The sequence below is a fragment of the Schistocerca nitens genome, chromosome 3 (genome assembly GCF_023898315.1).
Source record: "Schistocerca nitens isolate TAMUIC-IGC-003100 chromosome 3, iqSchNite1.1, whole genome shotgun sequence".
NCBI classification, from domain to species: Eukaryota; Metazoa; Arthropoda; class Insecta; order Orthoptera; family Acrididae; genus Schistocerca; species Schistocerca nitens.
In genome coordinates, this window is record NC_064616.1 from 174,909,373 (window position 1) to 174,926,737 (window position 17,365).

The following is a 17,365-nucleotide window of genomic DNA, read 5'->3' on the forward strand; positions in this document are numbered from 1 at the left end:
TTCATCAACGTTAGTGTGTTCAGGGATTGCTAAGTAATAATTTCATTCATACCTGTTTCTTTTAGTAACTGTAGTACATATTTCAGAATAAAATTCACATACTTTTATTTCGCTTTATCGGTTTCAACAAATAAATTTGAAGTCTAAAAAAAAGAGACATTACAAATCATTAGACTTTTGCCGTACGTTTATCTGAAGTATAAGAAGTGTATTACAGAAGTGTTATTAATTTTACATCTAAAAATTTCCAAAAAAAAAAATGTAAAAAAGCAAGGAGGAAAAAGACAAGCAGAAATAAGAGTGAGAATTGGGTTTGAAGGAGAGATAATGATATATATACATAGATAGATAGATAGATAGATAGATAGATAGATAGATAGAGGCAAAGAGAAAGAGAGACAAAGAGAAAGAGAGAGAGAGAGAATAACTTACTAGCTAATTTTTTATGTATTCGTTCAACTTACTGATAAACCTCTGGTGTTTGAATCCACGGTAGCATCTAAGTTGGTAAAATATATATTTTCCTGTTATATATTTGAGTTCATTATCTGAAATCATTTCTTTCGGCTTTACCAAGCTAAGTCACGCCTCAAACTGACGAACGACGTTTCTTACTTATTTATAAAGACAAACTGCCTGTTTGCTTTATAATTTTTAGGGTCCCATATCTTAATCGATACAATCATCATAGGATCAGTTTGTCGTCCGTCTGCCTGCCCTACTGTTACGACCACTTTATCTCCGGAACCAATAGATGTATCAAGTTGAAATTTATGTCACATACTACAGGTACGGTAGAAAGAAATAGTTAAATTTGCTTGTGTATAACCTAAAATTAAAGACTCTAAAATCCTCGCTCCACACCGCCCCGTTTTTGAGAAAAGCACACGCAAAATTCATAACTTACAGTCGAGCAGAATTGACAGGATCGATAGATAATTGAAAACTGATTATTTCTCACGAGTATATATTGCGTTCGCAACTCATATTTTCCTAGAAATCAAAGAAAAACTTTTACGACTGCCATTTGTGTAATCATAAGGTAAACGCAGTTCAACGGAAGTGTCCATGGCTGAGGGGCATTCCGCAGATTTATTCTAGGGATTTTTTTTTCATTCGTAAGTAAAACAATAAGGAATAATAGAAAGGTAGGCAACTAAATTCTTACAAGCATGTGCATCAGCAAAGAGTTAAAAATTTAATCTTGATCGCTTGACAATGGCTCTCTCATTCATTCACTCTGTTACATATCCTCATTTTACTTCGAAAAACTAGACGGATGTTACTTGTTATCTAAACAATAGAACCAAATATATTCGCGGCACCACGCACATGTAATGAATGCGCCGCGCGGAGTGACCGCGCGGTTAGGGGCGCTATGTCACGGATCGTGCGGCCTTTCCCGCCGGAGGTTCGGGTCCTCCCTCGGGCATGGGTGTGTGTGTTGTTCTTAGCATAAGTTAGTTTAAGTAGTGTGTAAGTCTAGGGACCGATGACCTCAGCAGTTTTGTCCTTTAGGAATTCACACAGACGTTTTATAATGAATGCAATCTGCACGCAACTACATCGTTCGACGGAAAACAGATATGGTATAGATTTATAAATATTTGCCCCAAGAATTAATTTTCATGCACACTACTCATACGATAACATTGACTGAAAAATAGGTACTGTAAGTTGACCGTGAATCATGCTGTGAGTCGTTATTGAATTAGGACGGTTGTGCAACGCCCAGTCGGGTTTCCAGAAGCAAATTGACATTTTGAAACTGAAATAAAGTTTTTCACTTGGCAATAGAAATTAACATGACATGAGTGGCGTGCAGTTTGGCAGTGTTACTTCTAAAGTGCAGGTCGGTTGACCATCATCTACAAACATGATATACTTGACAGTATTAGTTGGCCCACCCCAGGAATCCAATACCAAAATTGTCATCATCAATGTACGATTCAAATTGTTCCCAAGAGAGGTACTGCAAATTGAATTCGTCAGTTGGAACAAGTGAGAGAAAATTTTTGTAAGAAGTCGGTTAAACGATTAGTCACCTCTACACCCAAAGGATCAAGGTATTATTAGCTTCTTATAAGCACAGAAAAACTTCAGGAAATTTTCTAGGCGCTGTGATGGGATATTGCACCGTGTACGAATCCGTTATTTTATGTGTATTACCAATTATGACAAGGGTTCGTTTTTTCCCCTTATGCGATAACTTGCTTCAAACGCTCGTGTTCACGGTGGTCTTACTCGAAACTGCTTTCAAACAACGAGGCTTAAAATTATAATTCGCTACTAACTTAAGTCGTTTGAGAAACTTACTTGCGTAATTTGTTATTATTCCTTATTGATTTACTAATCTTATTAAGCCTCCTATACCTAAATACAAATAAAAAAACTGCAGATGCCATCTGGTGGGCGAACACAGGCTTTCTACTCCGCAGTCGGATGCCTTGGTAGCTACGTCAGAGGAGCTTCTGTTCAACGGCGTTTACCTCATGGGTACATAAGCGGCAGTCGAAAAAGTTTCTATCCTCGATTTCTAGGAAAATATGGACTTACGGACCCCATACATTGATTAGCAAGAACATTACAACCAACGACCTACTATCCATAGAAACCCGTCCTGGCGAGGCATGACTGCTAATTAGACAAACGCATGGTGCATTTAATATCAGTGGCGGTATTGTCCGTGTGTAGAATGGGGAAGGCGCGCGATCTATCTGAGTTTCACCGAGGGCAGATTGTGACGGCCCTGAGGTTCGGCACGAGCATTTCGGAAACTGCACGACTTGTCAGGCATTCAAGGAGTCCTGTACTGAGTGTCTTCAACACGTAGCGGAACCAATGTGAAACCATGCCCAGACGCCGTGGGGTTGGGTGTCCACCCCTCATTACAGTTGTCGGACGTCGTAGGCCGGGTAGACTGGGAAAACAGGACAGGCAGTAAATTGTGGCGGAAAAAACATCAGACTTTAGTGCTGGACAGAGTACAAGTGTGTCTGAAAACACAGCGCACCGAACACTCCTAAGGATGGGCCTCTGCAGCCGGCAACCCACGCATGTGCCAATGTTAGCACTAAAACATCAACTACAACTGAAACGTTAGTCCGGCTCCCCCCGTCAGAGGTTTGAGTCGTCCTTCGGGCACGGGTGTGTGTGTTGTCCTTGGTCTAAGTTATTTTAAATTTGATTAAGTAGTGCGTAAGCTTAGGGACCGATAACCTCAGCAGTTTGGTCCCATAAGACCTTACCACAAATTTCCAGTTTTGATAACTGAAATGGATACCTGACCATCACTACTGGGCGTTGGCTCAGTGGCATAGTGTTGCTTGGTCTGATGAATGCCGATACCTTCCTCATCATGCCGATGTGAGGGCACAAAACCGTCGTCTTCCAGGGGAACAACACCCCGACACCTGTACTGCAGGACGGAGACAAGCTGTTGGATGCTCCATTATGCTGGGACATTCACATGGGCATCCATAGGCTGTCAACTAGGCGACTATTGCTTCAGCAGAAAGAGACGCCTGCACTGAAGCTCCTAACGGCATCTTGACACACAAGTGGCACCACGTTTTCTCTTCGGAAGAATTCTGGTTCAGCGTACAGCACCACAATGGATGTGTCTGTGTATAGAAGCGCTGAGGAGAACTAACATTGCCAAACTGCATACGTCATCCCTGTACAAGCTCAGTACCTAGCATGACGGCATAGTATGCCATTAAATACACAGCATGGTTATTTCTGGTTTGCACTGCCGATAATTTAGACACCAGGTATAACATTTCTGACGCCTTTGGCAGTATTTGTGCCTTTATCTATCAACAATAAACCGCAAGACCGTATGATGTCAGTGCTGTCGTGATCTACCTCCAGAGGGTGATCGAATGTTGTCCTGGTTATCCACTGAAAACATCTGACATCACTAGATAGCCACTACAATTATCCGCATCAGGTAAGATTAAAGGAAGACATCGAAGCGATTCAGAGGCTGGCTGCTAAATTTGTTACCGGTAGGTTCGAAGAACACGCAAATATTATGGAGATGCTTCGGGAACTCCAATGGGAATCCGTGGATGGAAGGCGAAATTCATTTTGGGGACACCATTGAGAAAATTTGGAGAAATAGCATTTTAAGCTGACTACTGAACGATTCTACTGCTGTTGACACACATTTCGCCTAAGTATCACGAAGAGAAGATACGAGAAATTTGGGCTCATACGGAGGTATGGTTCAGCTGCACCTGCCTATGAGTTTTATGCAACCCGCAACAACTTTAAAAACCACGTACGAGAGTTTTATATCCTCTCGCTCTCTACGTACAAACTATTTCTCTTACAGAAAAAATTAACAGGACTGTTTTGTACGAAATGTAATGTAGTTAATTTTTTATGGGGATACGTTTCCGCTGGAGGCTGCGGTTTTAGAGTTATTCAAAAAAAAATGCTTATGATGCTCACTTTTGTACATTTTTCTGGAATATTTAGAGAAGTACAGCCACCAGTATCCTGGTACCAGATTTAACTACATTAAATTTCCTACACAAAGATCCTGTTCATTTTTTCTATAGGACTAAGGGTTTCCACATAGCGGGCAAGAGGATATGAAGATCTTTTGTGTCGTATTTGAAGGCGTTGCGGATTTCTTAAAACCCATAGGTAGTGAAGCTTTATCATCCTGTTTGGACAGTTTTTTTCCCTCACTCTGTTTGCGAGTGAAACAGAAAAGAAAATAACTAATAGTAGTACATTGTACCCTCCGCGACGCACCGTACGGTGATTTGTGGAGCAGGTATGTAGATGTAGATAAACTCTGTCATAGACTGAAACAGCAAGACATGAAGTACCCATATGTCATTCCAGCTCAGTCGTACTCGATGGCCAGTCTGCTTAGAGCCACGGGTGCTGACAAGTATAGCGTCTCTGTATACCAAATTTCTCACCCTGTATAGCCGCAAATCACATACAATATTTCGTCGCGTAATTTTCCTTTTGTACTGTAAACGCAAAAAAAAGGTTAGCTATTTGTTATCCTTCTTGATGTTGAAATTTAATAGTCAGGACTGTATTTCGAAAATGCACCCGTATCGCACCAGGTTTCACTCGGTGTAACTATACTCCCGGGAGTAGATAGTCCTCTGTCGCAGAGTACACAGTACACTGGAGTATTGTGACGGTAAAGCAACGTCACTGAGCACTGCCTTTCGGTAAGATCACCTCAGAAAATGTAACACATGCCTTCCATCAGTTTGTTCCTACTCAGTACTGCACTACCGATTCACTCCGATTTAGCTATCATTTTTGTCGTTTTGCTACACACGCTCATTTCGTACTCAGCGTTCGCTGGACGACACAGGGACAGAGGACTGCGAAATTGTGCTGTTCGCCTCTTCAGGCTGTGGCATTCTGCGGCGATCGACTCGCCGAATGGGCGCAACCGCGGGCGGCAAAACCTTGCCAGTAATTAGTGTGGCGCGACGGTGCGGCTTGCAAATCCTCAATCAAGCACGCACGCAGCGCGCGCTACCACAGCAGCAGCAGCAGCAGCAACGGCGCTGCCGAAAAATATCGGCCACGCCTGCTCTCCACCGGGCTAACAACACGGCCTGCCTAGCAAACTTTACCCCGCCTCTGCACTGCGAGCCGCGTGCAAAGCGTACACTTTGTATGCAGAACTTGGATATTTTATTAACTGAAGCGTAAAAATGCTCTCTTCAGACAACAAATTTTTCCTTATGGTCGTCTCGAAAAACGCCACAGTATATTTACAAGTTCTAATATCTTGTAATCCCTGTCGGCGCAGGAGGGTAAGCACTTTACAACCCCCCGCCGCACAGGAAAATAAATCACCGGACGTGTTTGACTATTCTGTATATTGGTAACAACAATGAATTGGATTAACTGTTTTTATCGTGTCACTTAAACCTGTGTAACCTTTTTCACTAAGAGCTGTCTAATAGTTCGAGGGGCCTTCAATAAGTAATGCAACACACTTTTTTTTCTCGGCCAGTTTCGGCTCGAAAAATGCAGAATTTGTTGTGGAACAACGTGGAATATTCCAGCTTCCGTCACTATATCTCATGAAGTACCAACAGGTTGTGGCGCTCTACGTAGCTTTCAAAATGGCGTCAGTAACGGTGAAACGTCCCCTTAGAAAAATTTAAAAATGACAGTGCTGGAAAACGTCTTACGTTATTTGATATTCAAACAGCTGAGCAAAACTGGACGTATTCAGACATTACTCTCTTTACTTATTCTGATCAACACTAAACTGACACACAATATTATTAGCGCAACGCAATCTGACTTTCAAAAATCCCTACAAGAGAATGTCGCTGACTTTCAATAACCTATACCTTTCATGAATCACTTACCTCACAAAAATCTTCGTTACTCGAACTACTGCAGTACAGCGAGAGCCACTACTGCCAGCTAAATAAAAGATTCTAACTACTGAAGGCACTAACTACTGATAGGCATAGTCAGCAAAAAATGGCTCTGAGCACTATTGACTTGACATCTGCGGTCATCAGTCCCCTAGAACTTAGAACTACTTAAACCTAACTAACCTAAGGACATCACACACATCCATGCCCGAGGCAGGATTCGAACCTGCGACCGCAGCAGTCGCGCGGTTCCGGACTGAGCGCCTAGAACCGCTTGGCCACCGTGGCCGGCCATAGTCAGCAAATGAAAGATTTTGACAGAGAACAAATAATGTATTTACCTTACTAATGTTCAAAAGTCATCATATATATATCAGTTCATGATATCCAGTATTACAAATTTACTCTTTATGACGGACACACGTCCAGATCGTCCGCTCAAAAATTCTGCCATCTCTATCCCCACATCCGCCACTGCTGGCGGGTCACCTCCAACTGCGCAACGCTACGCGCTGTTAACAGCCAACTGCCCAACACTACAATAGCAAATATTCCAACAATGCAAACCAGCCACAGACTGCACACAGCACAGTCAGTGATTTTCACACAGACCGCTACTTGGCGTTACCAACATAAAAACCTAAACAGCCTACTTACAGTGTTTCGGTAAATCACTCTAGGGGAAAACCGGAAGAGTACTTAAGATTTATGCACCCACAATGGTCTATAGGCTACCACGCCATTTCTAATAACCTCGATTTCCACGTTATCTTTAACCTTGATCGCTCTTTCACAGTATCTGTCTTCCTGTTGTTGACTCTGAGAACCGTAACGAAGTGAGGGAGAATTATAACGAGAAGAAAATCACCTTGTCCATTACTATAACTGAGACAATCGTTTCTAAAGATCTTAAGGAGACGGCAGACAGTTTGAATAGCACATGCAAATTGGCCAGTCGGACGACTTCCGAAGTTCAGCTATGTTGCACTTTTCCTGCGCTTGCTCATCCTAAAACAGTTAGTGATATCTTCTAAATGTTTCACTCAAGAAAGCAGAGAATGAAATAAGCAGTTAGTCGATAGTGTTGTTAGTTAGAGAGCTCATCTATGCATCCACTGCTTGGAGGAACAGAAATCCTCGTGCATGTGTTGTACTGTAATGACATTCTGTACATCCAGTGCGGAATTCTGTGTACGTATGTCTGACTCGCATTGTTCACCCTACGCTATGCGTCTAAGGCTTTGGGTCCCCTGTGCGCAGACAATGGACGCAGATACCAGTGGGTCTGGTCCGCATCCTTGCCAATAACGCATTGCATCCACTCAAAGCTTGTATTGCCACGTTGTCATTATATTGAGGATAGATCGCCCGTTGTTTGCTGGCTATAGATGAGGAGATCCCGATTATTCTCTTTACTTAACTAAAGCTTTCCTCTAGTGATGAAGAATGAAAAAAGATACATTATGTCTTCAGAGATTACCTGTGAAGCCGCTTCTACATACAAACAACGACGTTGATGTATCAAACAACGAAGTTACATCATATCGAAAAACAGAAACTTGTCGTATGGCCCAAACGTTGTGTATCATCAAATTTATTATTTTGTAACTGCTACTACTTTGTTTCGTTTTAATATTCGCTTTTTTGGAGTTTATTTTCGTGGAACAATGATTACAGTGAACAATCTTATAAGATTTTGCATACACACAGTGTTTATGTAGTTAGTTATAAATAAACCACTTAGATAGTGGATTTTTAAAAATTTGATTTACTGATATACAATTTACGAACTTGCAGCGTGCTGCAGGTGAAAAATAGGTTCGCAACTTATAATTGAAATAAATGGTTGCAGCTCCGTCATATGTTGCATTGAGAAGTATCTATGTTTTATTTCTTGATGGTGAATAGTTTCGGTTACCTGTGTCCATTTTCAAACCATCCGTGCTGAACGTGTGACAAATATACGAGATAGCTCATGTAGAAAAACTGCCCCTGCAGTAATCAAAGCGGTATACGAAAGACTTAAATACAGCAAAACACACCATATAGTATGGATATTAGAGAGTTCAGGGCAGCACAGTACACTTCAGAGTTGATCGTTGCAACATGATTGAGGACGTTATACAGAATAACCGCATCAGAGTCCCAGAAGATCGTCGCCATGGCTTTATCGGCCTAAGGTTGCGGCTTTAGATTTTTTCTTTGCGGGGAAAGGGTGTGGCTCCACTCCATGGATCGCCGTTTTGTTTACTGTTAGAAATGATAAACCCATGAATTGCCGTTTTTTTCCACTACCAGTGATCCTAGAAGGGTTTTGTGGCGATGATGACAGGCGCCTCACCCAACTACTCACCGTGCTTTTGTTCAGTGGTATGTCTCCGTAGACATTCCACACACTCGTATGAATATCTGCGATGCTTTGGCTTTACGCCAAAAGGAACTCAATGACAGCTTTCTGCTTGGAAGGCACCTCCATTACAGACACCATTTTGAATGTTACATATAGTGTCGCCACCTATCGGAACTTCATGTAAATATAGGGGCTAAAGCGGGAATATTCCACTATGTCCTGCAATATATTCTGCATTTTTTCAGCCGAAATTCATTACTTACTTAACGCCCCGCATACTTAGATATCCAAATCACTTTGAAATGGAGACTCTCGTCTTCGCATCTGATGTTTCAAAATACACTGTTCTACAAAACTTAAGGACGAGCTAACTAGAGTAACATAACATATTAAGTACTCAATCGAAATGAATGAAACCAAAGCCCACAATTGCCTCTGTCTCCTTAAACTCCTCTCAGGCCAGACATGGGGGTTGAACCCCTCTACCATACTCCACACCTACAAATCCTTGATACATCCCATCCTCTGTTATGCCAGTCTCGCCTGGATATACCCCCCCCCCCCCCCCCCAAAAATTCTGTAAGTCCCTCCAGCTCACAGATCCTCGAGCACCATGCACTCCACCTCGCTTTCCGTATACACATCCTGTCCCCCTCGCGGATCCTCTATTACCTGATTCCTTTCCCCCATCTGCTCCTTTTCCTCGAATATATCCGAGTCCTCTACAATTCCCATTGCCTTGATCCCCCCCCCCCCCCCCCCATGGTTGCTCCTCTTGTCTCCTCTCCAACCCCCACCTGCTGCTCTGAATTCACCAATGTGTTCCCCCTACCCTCCACCTCTACACCCTTCATCTCCTTTCCCAAGGTGGTTTCTGTCAAGTCTCCCTCTGGGATGATGCCCTCTCTCCCTCCATTTTTTTGCTCCTATCAACTCTGATCCTCACCTCCCTCTCTGTTCCTCTGTCCTTTTCCTGGGCTCCCTCTTCCCCGCTTCCATCCTGTTTTTCCCCACCTACCCTCTCTTTGACTCCATTCTGTCCCCCCACCCTTTTGCTTTCCCTTCCCCTGCTTTCCCCACTCCTACTCTCATCTGCTCTGCCCCCCCCCCCCTTAACGTGTCCTCTCCTTCCATCGGCTCCCCGCTTTTGCTTTTTCCTCTCCTCCCCCCTTTCTGCCCCCCCCCCCCTGCCAGGTCCTCCCCCCTCATCCGGCTTTAGGCTGTGGTGCGTCATCTTCATGTGTACTCTATAGTGCAGTGTTTGAGTGTTCAGTGTTTTGCATCCCCTTTTTTCAAGTGTTGCCAACAGAAATCAGACTGTTACCGCGTTTTTTTCTTAATTGTGCCTGTCTACTTATTGTGTGCCTTAATTAGCATCACAAACACTTTCTTTCTATATTTTAACTTCCACAACTTTCTGCCATTTTACAGTTTTCAAACGTCACCATTTTATCGCCTGTTTTAATTGTTTGTTATCTTCTCATTATGTTTTTAACTCGTTTGTAGGCTGAAGAGTGGCATATTAAGCTGCTGCCCCCCCCCCCCTTCTTCTGGTAGAATCGAAATTCAATAAAGAAAAAAAAAATGAGTGGAAGTGCGGGAGTATGTTGCCAGAGGTCTCCGAATCGTGCACACGGCGTTATTCCAGATGATGGGAGGTCAGTGAGACTATTGCGACAAACGGGGAAGACAACGCAACATGTGGCAGTTCAAGGAACGGGAAAAGACAGTGTGTCCATCATCGAGCAGTTACAGTGTACTGTTGTTGCGTTCTTCGCTGCAACATTCAGATGGTTTCACACGGGAAAGAATAATCGGGAAACTGGGAGAAGGACGAAGTGTGACTAGTGTATTCCAAGAGTTTCGTATTGCTTACAGCATTGTTTCACATAAGGGGGAAGCATTCTGAACCACATGCACTGCTGCCAAAAAGAGAGAAGGTCCTCGGCCACAGTAAACCACAGATGCAGATGACTGCTGCCTTCTGCAACAAGCAAGATGGGACCCACGCGAAACAATGGATGCAGTTGCTACCACATTTAAAAGGACTGCAAGGCAAGTAATCTCACGCTCTACAGTGCCACGGCTACTTCATGGGGGTGGTCTCTTTTCCCGAGGACCTGTACGTTCTGTTCCCTTTACAACTGCACGTCAGCGGCGACATTTGCGATGGTGCATAGTGACTAGATCATCGAGGACTGGTGTCGCGTGTGCTCTTCTCGGAAGAGAGCAGTTTCGGTCTGAGTAGCGATTTTGGATGTGACTTCATATGGAAAGAGGTGGGAGCTCGTAATGCACCCAGGAATATTGCCAAACATGGCCGTTTTGGTGGTCCAGATAATGTGGTGCGAGTAGGCATAATGTTGGGTGGGCCTGCTGACATCCAGATCTTTGAACACTCACCCATCAAGGCTATTGTGACGCTGTACTCATTCTGTAAGTGCATCTTTTTCAGGGATGCATTTGGCCCTGACTTCATTTTTATGGTTCTGTACCTCGGTCGCTAAAACAAAACCCTTATAGGAGCACTTCGTATTCCGTCTGTGTGGCTGTCTGTCCGTCTGCATGTTAAAAACCCTTTTTCTCAGGAACGGGTTGACGTATTGAGTAGAAATTTATGTCACATACTGAGCTCTACGCTGCCCCAGCGGTGTTATAAATATAACCTTGTAAGTCAATGCAATCAATAGGTCATTTATGGCACATATTTTTATCCTCCCAAAATCACTCATCAAAGCCTATAGGGTACTTCACGTTGGCAAGAATCATGGCATGTAGCGAGAAGAAAGGTTCACAGTGCAAGTAAACGAAAAAAATCAGGAATATGTTGAGCTGTAATTATATCAAACGAAAACAAAGCATTTATTTTTTCATTTGTTATCCGACTTCAAGTTAAAAACTACATCTACATCTACATACATACTCCGCAATCCACCATGCGGTGCGTGGCGAAGGGTACCTCGTACCACAACTGGCATCTTCTCTCCCTGTTCCACTCCCAAACAGAACGAGGGAAAAATGACTGCCTATATGCCTCTGTACGAGCTCTAATCTCTCTTATCTTATCTTTGTGGTCTTTCCGCGAAATGTAAGTTGGCGGCAGTAAAATTGTACTGCAGTCAGCCTCAAATGCTGGTTCTCCAAATTTCCTCAGTAGCGATTCACGAAAAGAACGCCTCCTTTCCTCTAGAGACTCCCACCCGAGGTCCAGAAGCATTTCCGCAACACTCGCGTGATGATCAAACCTACCAGTAACAAATCTAGCAGCCCGCCACTGAATTGCTTCTATGTCCTCCCTCAATCCGACCTGACAGGGATCCCAAACTCTCGAGCAGTACTCAAGAATAGGTCGTATTAGTGTTTTATAAGCGGTCTCCTTTACAGGTGAACCACATCTTCCCAAAATTCTACCAATGAGGCGAAGACGACTATCCGCCTTCCCCACAACCGCCATTACATGCTTGTCCCACTTCATATCGCTCTGCAATGTTACGCCCAAATAATTAACTGACGTGACTGTGTCAAGCGCTACACTACTAATGGGCCGGCCGCGGTGGCCGAGCAGTTCTAGGCGCTTCAGTCCGGAACTGCGCGACCGCTACGGTCGCAGGTTCGAATCCTGCCTCGGGCATGGATATGTGTAATGTCCTTAGGTTAATTACGTTTCAGTAGTTCTAAGTTCTAGGGGTCTGATGACCTCACATGTTAAGTCCCATAGTGCTTTGAGCCATTTGAACCATTTTGAACTACTAATGGAGTATTCAAACATTACGGGATTCTTTTTCCTGTTCATCTGCATTAATTTACATTTATCTATATTTAGGGTTAGCTGCCATTCTTTACACCAATCACAAATCCTGTCCAAGTCATCTTGTATCCTCCTACAGTCACTCAACGACACCTTCCCGTACACCACAGCATCATCAGCAAACAGCCGCACATTGCTATCCACCCTATCCAAAAGATCATTTATGTAGATAGAAAACAACAAACTAAACATTCTCGAAAGTCTTGAAATTCGCTGGACCGATATTTTGTAAGTATCCATTTCGATAACTGGCAAAAATCGTCGAGCTTCTGGAATTCCGGGGTGGATGGCGTGTTTGCATACACAATTAAGTTTTTACGAGTCCTACTCGCCTCTGGCCAGCTTTTATGGATGACACACCGCGACCGCCTCGAACTGCCCAGATGTAGCAGCTCTCGGAATGACAGGATATTCGGCAAACGGACTGGCCAGGCCGTCCCCTCGACTTAAAACCATCTAGCACGTGTGTGATGCGTTGGGGAGACGTACAGAAGCACCTCAACATACACTAACTGCGCTGGTCGAGGAATGAAACGCTCTGCCACAAGAACTCCTCAGCAAACTTGTGGTCAGCATGGGAAAACGTTGCAGAGCATGCATTGCTGTCTGTTGCAGTCACTCTATAAAGAGGCATGTCCCTCCACTTTTAACGTCCAGGGGACTGTAATAAATCGTGGTGACTTCAGTGTAATTATTGTCGTTGAGTAAGAGTATCATTTCTCTTCGTTTCGTTGTGTATTTCCCTCAGTTACCTTCTATAGTATACTGTAGCATTTCTTTCTACGTACGGTCTAAGTTCCATCGAGCTATGTTACTTGGCAGTGATACATGACGGTAAAGTTATTTTCGTTCTTAAGGTTTCCATACCAGTGAATATTCTATTCGGGAAGCTGTGTTCAGTCGCGGAACGACGATCGTGTTTCGATTTCTCGTTGGTAGCGTATTCTTCATGAGCCTGACAACATTCTGAAGTCTTCGCCAACAGAAAGGGGACAAACAGCAAGTCGCGTTTATTGTCGCTTTCCTCCTCTGAGATCGTGTTGATTATTGTGAGGGCCGGCCGGAGTGGTTAAAAAAAAAGGCTCTGAGCACTATGGGACTTAATATCTGGGGTCATCAGTCCCCTAGAACTTAGAACTACTTAAACATAACTAACCTAAGGACATCACACACATCCATGCCCGAGGCAGGATTCGAACCTGCGACCGTAGCGGTCACGCGGTTCCAGACTGTAGCGCCTAGAACCGCTCAGCCACACTGGCCGGCAGGCTGGAATGGCCGAGCGGTTCTAGGCGCTACAGTCTGGAACCGCGTGACAGCTACGGTCGCAGGTTCGAATCCTGCCTCGGGCATGGATGTGTGTGATGTCCTTAGGTTAGTTATGTTTAAGTAGTTCTAAGTTCTAGGGGACTGATGACCCCAGATGTTAAGTCCCATAGTGCTCAGCGCCATTTGAACCATTTTTTGATTATTGTGACGGCCATCGCAGTGTGAGATATAAGCCCCGCGACTTCGAAGAAACCATCAGTTTGTAGACAGGTGAGGAGAAGCTACAAATATTCAGTATACTTTTCTTGGGGATTTTGAGAGTTTAGGACGCTTTTTAGAACACGGTTGCAACCATAGAGTAAACTTCAGTTATGTAACGGACATTACTGTTGAGAATAAGTAAATTACAGCGTCCATTAGAAGCGTCTCTCACAGTAGGAGCATTCCAAGTGGTAATACAACCATTTTTATCTGGGCTCTGAGTACTGAAATAATAATTAGATCGCGCAGAGCTCTCGGTAATTCTCAGTAGAGCAACGAGTTGCGAAAGCCTTTCTTACAGCAAAGGACTCACTGGAGAATACGTCCAACGATTTACATCAAATCCGTATTTGTGGTGCAATCCGCAAGATAATGTAAAGAATTTCCAAGTATGCCACTGGGATGAAAACTGGTTTTGGTTTCTTTCTGCACTCGCCAACATTTCACCAATAGTATCACCTTCTATCAATATATGAACCTGCACTACAGTTGGATGTTCTGTAGCTCATTTCTGTTAACAGATCTTTCAGGCCACGCTTTGCGTGATGCGGGAATTCTCTTTCGTAACGTCCACTCTTAAGGTTATTAAACGTCAATGGTATGTTTTCGGAAGGAATGAAGATTATGGGTTAGAGTCTCGTCAGCAGCGAAGTCATTAGAGACGGATCACAAACTCGTATTGCGTAAGGTTAGAGAAGAAAATGGGCCATAACCTAAAGAAAACATCCTGGTAAATAACGTAGGCGAATTAGGAAAACCACGGAAAATCTATTTCGTTAGAAGATAATAATTTGAACGCCAGTCTTCACGAATGCCAGTCAAGTGTCTCATTATTACGTCATCTCGCTCGGTACACGTATTTGAATTTCCAGCCAAGTTGTTGATTCAATATGAGGACGATTACTCGTCTTCATATGACGAAAAACCGATTGTAGAACATTACTAAAACATGCGAAGGAAATCCGCATGAGCTCTACTAATTAATAATTTCCGTATAGCGCTCATTCTAGTCAACAAAACCTACCACAAACTCCACAACTCTTGTTTGAGTTTTACCTATATTTTCAGCCCTTCAAACATGGTAAGCAGCCTATACGCTAGAACAATATTTAAGGATTGTTCGAAAGTGATAAATCTGCAACCTACAGTGTAGATAAATACAAAATCTCTATCCCCACACTGTATGCAGCACTTTAGCACACCCTGTATTTAATAAATCTTCGTTTGTTACAAATGGTCATCCATTGAAAGCTCAGCGACTGTCCATTTCCTCTATATTTCGTCACATTCTTATCAATGCTTCAATATTATTCGTGCCTGAAAATCTTGTTTCATCTCTGTTACTTCTACACATGATGTTTCTTTTCATTTTTGTAAGTTTATCCTGTTCGCTATTTCTTTATCTGTGTTGTTTAGTTATTCTATATGTTTCTTTTCATTTGCCTTGCTTTACCAGTTTGTCAATCTTCTCACATTGACAGTTCATCCACTCATATTCAGCCTAATCAGATATCTTCCGCAGTTTATTAATAAGCTTCCTGTACGGTTCACAGTCTATATAATGACCATTTTTTCACTTCACGTTCATCCAGTTTATTGAACACTTTTGCTCTTTTCCATTATTTCCTATTCTTTTTTTCTTTACTTTCCCATCCTCCTTAAGCTCTCCTAATTACATTTTTAATCCTCTTACATTATCCTGCTTCGTTGATACACGCTGATGAATTTTCCAGTTTTTCCTTCTGTGGTTTGCGACCTGGCCTTAGAGTCTTCAGTGATCACCTTAATCACATCCCACTTTCAAACCTGTTCCTTCATTTAAACTGCTTCACTCATGTCCGTACGTCTGCCGTCAGAGACCTATAATTTTTATCAAGGTCTTCTCCTGGAAATGTTTTCGACATTTTTATGCTGTTTTTCAGAATTTAATTATGATAAAATCTCTATCGTATTTTCCACTGTCACTAAAAGATTTTCACTTTCAGTGTTCAACGATGATTCATAAACCAAGTGTATGCAGTCGACAGATTAAGGCACTCGCCGAATGTCACTGTATTTTCAGTTCCTTTAGTTTCTTTTACCTGGCCCATGTTCTATAACTATGTTCTTCTATTTACCTGTCCCATATATAGTATTCCAGTCTCAAGTCGTTATTGTTTTTACTTACCTACTTTCATTTGCTTCATAGATTACCACTACCTGTTCATGTATTTAATATACAGGGTGATTCAAAAAGAATACCACAACTTTAGGAATTTAAAACTCTGCAACGACGAAAGGCAGAGCTAAGCACTATCTATCGGCGAATTAAGGGAGCTATAAAGTTTCATTTAGTTGTACATTTGTTCGCTTGAGGCGCTGTTGACTAGGCGTCAGCGTCAGTTGATGCTAAGATGGCGACCGCTCAACAGAAAGCTTTTTGTGTTATTGAGTACGGCAGAAGTGAATCGACGACAGTTGCTCAGCGTGCATTTCGAACGAAGTATGGTGTTAAACCTCCTGATAGGTGGTGTATTAAACGTTGGTATAAACAGTTTACAGAGAATGGGTGTTTGTGCAAAGGGAAAAGTTCTGGACGGCCGAGAACGAGTGATGAAAATGTAGCACGCATCCAGCAAGCATTTGTTCGCAGCCCAGGAAAATCGACTCGCAGAGCTAGCAGAGAGCTGCAAATTCCACAATCAACTGTATGGAGAGTCCTACGAAAAAGGTTAGTTATGAAACCTGAACGTCAACTACCCGAGGCGATGGATCGGCCGCCAGGCAGCCCGTGACAGAGCACTTCATCACTGGCCTCCAAGAAGCCCTGATCTTACCCCCTGCGATTTTTTCTTATGGGGGTATGTTAAGGATATGGTGTTTCGGCCACCTCTCCCAGCCACCATTGATGATTTGAAACGAGAAATAACAGCAGCTATCCAAACTGTTACGCCTGATATGCTACAGAGAGTGTGGAACGAGTTGGAGTATCGGGTTGATATTGCTCGTGTGCTGGAGGGGGCCATATTGAACATCTCTGAACTTGTTTTTGAGTGAAAAAAAACCTTTTTAAATACTCTTTGTAATGATGTATAAGAGAAGGTTATATTATGTTTCTTTCATTAAATACACATTTTTAAAGTTGTGGTATTCTTTTTGAATCACCCTGTATTACACCATCCTTCATATCGGATATCCGCTAGTAGGCGTGAATGATCAAAATAAACTCAGGGACACTCAATGTTCTTATTGATAGCACTGCTTCATTCAGTGACATAACGATCTTACTGTTCTTATCCAAATGTGTCATTTTCC